The following is a 5,792-nucleotide window of genomic DNA, read 5'->3' on the forward strand; positions in this document are numbered from 1 at the left end:
TAGTGGTTTGTGTGTTCTTGAAGCCTAGAAGAAGAAGAATGAGATAGAAGGTTCAAGGAGAGGGTTATAGATCCATGGATTTCATTCTATTCTCATCACTTTCTAGTAATCAAGCTCTTTACTTGCTTTATAGTTCATTAAATCTATGTGTGGTCACTTTTATGGGGTTTTTGTCTAAGTAGCATGATTTATGAGTCATGGATGTACCAAGTTGATTATACTTTCAGATCTGGAGTTATTAAGGGTTGTAAAGGCATAAAGGTGCAAAATTTATGCCATTTGAGTCTCATGCAAACCCTAAGAACGTTGTTATGGCCTTTTAAGCACCAAAGGGGCCATGCATGGAAGCAAGCTCGAGACTTTACATAGTTAACTGGTATCTAAAACCTAGATATAGGTTTTCATGCTTTGGTTTGGGATACTAAGGCTTTTTGGACGAGATCTATGTTCTAAAGGAATTAGGGTTTTAGCTAAACCCTTTAAAAAGGGTTATCAACGGGTAAAGTTGGAAACTTTACCCTTAGAAAGGTCCTTTCCAGTGAACAAGAGAAGTATGGGTTTTAGATGTAGAGGACAAGGGCTTAATCTATTAAGATGGCCAAACAGATAGAAGGACTCGTCGAGTCCATGAGGGAACTTGACGAGTCGGGTCGTGTTGTCCCATTCCAGTTTATGGTAAACTCCAGGTGTATGTAGAGGGACTCAACGAGTTGATTCGCCAAGTTACGACTATGAGCAGCTAGATAGGACTCGATGAGTCGGAGGAACAACTCGACGAGTTGAGTCGCGATTTCAGGATTTTCGAGTTAAAAGAGATCGAAGAGTTGAAAGGTTGACTCCGTGAGTTGGTCAACTGAGAATGTTGACCTTGACCAGAGCATTGACTTTGACTAGGGGTATAATGGTCATTTTACCCTTAAATGGATATTCAGTTTTTTGACTAAATATTATTATATAGAGTTAGTCGGGGAGTCGTGGGAGCAGCCATCAGAGATTCCTCACGCACGAGTTCAGCATCCAGTTTGAGAGGTGATTTTTCCTCCAGTAGGAACGGGTCGAAGGCACAGATGCCGGTCTGTTTATGTATGTTAGTGTGTGTTGGGCTTCGATCCAATGTTGGGGCTAGCCTGATGTAGAGTATGTGTTTCGGACTTCGGTCCAATACCGGGGCGGTCCTGAGAAGTATTTATGTATGCTTGATGTCTTTTTGATTCGTGCATGTTATGTGTTATGTGTTTCGGGCCTAGGTACGATGCCAGGGCAAGCCTGATGCATGTTAGTTTATATGCTATGTGTTATGTGTTCCGGGATTCGGTTTGATGTCGGGGCAAGCCCGATATATGTTATATGTTTATGTTATATGTTTGTGATATATGATATGTAGTGTGTATGTCGGGGTAAGCCGATGCCGGGCGAGGCCCGATGCCAGATGAGAGACGTGGTCTGATGCTGGGGTGAGCCCGATTCCGGATAGGAGTCCAATGTCGGGTAAGCCGATGTCGGGTTCATCCTGATGCAGCTGGGTAGAGTCCCATAGTTTATGTTACATGTTATATGTTATGTGTATCGTATGTGGTAGTTTGGGGGAGCTCACTAAGCTTCGTGCTTATAGTTTTCAGTTTTGGTTTCAGGTACTTCTGCCAGCAAAGGGAAGGGCTCGAGATGATCGTATGGCACACATCACCGTTTCTAGCCTGGGATATTTACTATGACATTTGATATGAGATTTTGATATGTTGATAGTTGTTACGATATTTTTGAGATACATGGTTTATACTTTTATATGGTAATGATATTTATGGAATTATTAATGATTTAAGAATGAAATTTTTGGACCGTATTTTTGGGATGTTTCAAGTTGGTATCAGAGTCTTGGTTTGAGATATTCGGGAACACTTTCAGCTATGTCTGAACTCAAACTAAGGAATTGGTATAGAAATTTTCAAAAGAATTTTTTTATATAAGGATTTTAAGAAAAGAAAGGAGTTTTAGAAAAAGCAAGAAAAGAGAGAGTTTTATGTTATGATATATGTGATAGTAGCAGTAAGGGGTGAAATAGTCCCCGATGTTCAGTTGTTAGGACCGACGGGTAGGTCAGTACCCCAGAATGGCTTGGTACGGGTAGGACGGCACCCCAGAATAGCCGCAAGGGTAGTTCGGCACCCCAGAATGGCCATACGGGTAGGTCGGCACCCCAAAATGGCCAGCAGTATGTATACTATGTGATTGTATGGTATGTGGTACGATGGGGGAACTCACTAAGCTTCGTGCTTACAGTTTTCAGTTTTGGTTTCAGGTACCTCTTTAGCGAAGGGGAAGGAGCTGGCGCGGTAGCAGCACATCATGCACACACTCTTTATTTTCCGCATTATGAGTTATTCTGGGATTTGTACTCTGACATTATTATGTTTTTACGATTCGGTTTTCAGATACGAGACATGCTTTTATTAAATGGTATGATCGGTTGATATTTTGATACAAATGTTGTGCAAATCACTTAATCAAAAATAAAATTTTTGATCGTGAAAATTGGGTCGTTACATTTTTTGTTTTCTTATATCTATTTATGTGATTTTTAAATTGTGGTGTATGTTAAATAAAAATAAAAATAATCTACCAAGGAAAATTACTTATATTATCCAAATATAAATGAATCCATGTGCTAGTATCCAATTTATCAAATAGATAACATTTCAATAAATTATTATAATAACATAAAAATTTAGTCAAAAAAAAGCTAAAACAATCAAGAATTTCATGTAAGAATCAATCTCATATACACTTTTCGACTAATACACTAATAAATATCATAGATCGATAATAATTATTTTTACACTATGTTAAAGGGAACGATAGTACCTATGCCTATAATTATGTCATATTAGTGGCCCTAGATGTTTTGAAGATTTCTACATAGTGAATTACATAAAACATATCATATTTCGAAAAGCGATTTTTGAAAGAAGGTTAATAGAGACCGATGATAATTTATCGCAATGTCTTGGAGATGTGTCCTTGTTTTAATTTCCCAGTGCTTTTATAAGGTTGTTTGCAACAATATGGATTTATTGTAATGGTCATTCCATAACTTGCGAATTGTAGTGGTCATTCCATAACTTGCAAACATCTTCAGAATAACAATAAATCAATATTGTTGCGAACATCTTCAGGATTTATTGTAATCCTGAAGATGATCGCAAATTGTAGTGGTCATTTCATAACTTGCGAACATCTTCAAAATAACAATAAATCAATATTGTTGCAAACAATCTTCTGAGAGCACTGAGAAACTAAAACAATGATGCATTTACTAGACATTGCGATAAACTATCATTGGTCTTTATTAACAACCCTCTTTCATGAGTCGCTTTTCAAAATGTGGTATGTTTAACGTAAGCCTGATAAAAATGTATCATGGAAAATCAACCAACATATTACCAACCGAACCAAAAATGTTGATAGTCAATATGTTTGGTAGCCAACATGTTTAGTTTATAGTATAATCGTGGTACGATAATGATACAAAGTTTTCAATACCACGGTGTGTGTATATATATATATATATATATATATATATATATATATATATATATATATATATATATATATATAACTTTTAGTATTTTTAAGTGTTTAAGATTTTAAGAGCTCTTATTTTAACATTTATTGTACTAGTAGAGTTTAAATATTAAATTCATGTTGGCATGTCTCATTGGATCAACTTTTCAATTGCAACAATGACAAAACTTTTATTTACAAAACCTTCATTCACGTTTTACAATGCTTAAGAACATAAAAATCATCATGTAAAAAACCCTAGGAAAATATTTGGTATATACCATTACTAACATGTATCAATCGAACGTATTGGTAGCCAAACAAATTGGTACAAATTATACTTGGTACGATAATAGTAGAACTTTTTTTGTACAAAGTATAATTTGTACGGTACACAGTTTAGGAAAAAAATGATTGGTACCATATGTGTAGAGATCTTTGAAACTTGTAGGACCACTAATATGACATAATAAATTAATAACATGCGTAGGTAGTATCGCTCATTCACCGGAATAATATATATATATATATATATATATATATATATATATATATATATATATATATATATATATATATATATTATTTTTTCATAACACAATGTAAAAAAACTATTATCAATGTATAATATTTATTAGTGTAATAATCGAACATCGATTGAGTTGAAGTAACTATTTGTATATGAGATTTATCATTACATGAAATTCATATTATTTATTGTTTTTGCTTTTTTGGACTAAAACTATAATGTTTAATAATTTATTTACATGGATATCGAGTGATTTATATTTGGATACTATAGATATCGAGTGATTTATATTTGGATACTATAGATACGTTTTCTTGGTAGATTATTTTTATTTTTATTTAAAGTATACCATAATTTAAAAAACACATAAATAGATATAATAACAAAATATATTAGGATTGTCAAACAAAGAAAATAAAATTTATAAACTTAATATAAATAAAATATTAAAACATACTAAAAAAATCCTTTTCAAAAACTTCCTAAAATTTTAACTATAGAAAAATTGAATATGCTACCTATCTTTTATTCTAATTCTCTTAGCTTCTAACATTTTGAGTTTGAACATAACATCACTTAACACAGGGGAAACTAAAATATTATCTTTAAGAATATATAATATACAAACTATGTTGCTATATATATAATATTGCTTATAGTTATTTGTTTAAATTCTAGTTGACCAACTTGAGAAACATAAATTATGGATCATTACAATTCAAACATAACGTTGTTAAAACAAATAATAACAAAAAAAATTGGTTAATAGATTTAAAAAATAGTACATTATGTAAGCATATTCTTTGTACACTTGTTCGAGTTTTGTTTTTTTGGGACGGCGTCCAACATAATAGACTTCTCATTGAGTAGTTTGATTGTAACGTAAGTTTAAATATAATAAAAATATTTCAATTTTTGTTTAATGTTTTAATTAAAATTTACATACTATTATATCACAAAAAGCATAAATACAAAATGCGAGCAATCGTCCCTCATTGTGTGCATGCATTTGTTTGGAGGTGTGTTCTCTTTAAATCATTTACGAGTTGATGAAATATACGAAGACTGCCCCAAGTGTTTTGGTCAAAAATATACCGAGTGAATATCAACAAAATTAGTAAAGGCTAGGGTGGAAAATGTCGTTGTTCAAATTTAAAGAGATGGAGGTGATATTTTATAAACAAAAAAAAAAAAAAAAGGGCTATCATACAAAGTACGAGGGTGTTAACAATAAGTGGAAACATGGCGTTGATAAATAGTATAATACATTTTGTTTTTATTCTACAAGAAATTAATGTTTATATATATTTTTTTACTTTTTTTCTTCAAGTTAATGTTAAACTTTTTATAATATTTTAAACTTTTTACCGGTGCTTTTTCACATTTAACATTTTTTTGGAACTATTTTTTTCACAAAACGAACAAAACGTCAAAAGGTTGAAAATATTCTTTTGGCGTAATTTTTTTTTTTTTTTTTTAATAAAAACATTCCTAAGTTGTAAAAAATAGTTACAAATTCGGGTTCATCCAATTTTTTCTTTTTTATTTTTTCATAAACAACCAAATATATTAAAAAAATGATACTGACAATACACTAGAGCAAGAAAAAAATACACTAGAGCAAGAAAGCAAAATTACAGAGCAAGAAAACAAATTTACAAAATATCTAGAACATTTTCTATTTCTATTACAAAACTACAAAAAA

Source organism: Lactuca saligna, chromosome 9 (assembly GCF_052625555.1).
Source record: "Lactuca saligna cultivar CGN05327 chromosome 9, ASM5262555v1, whole genome shotgun sequence".
Lineage (NCBI taxonomy): Eukaryota > Viridiplantae > Streptophyta > Magnoliopsida > Asterales > Asteraceae > Lactuca > Lactuca saligna.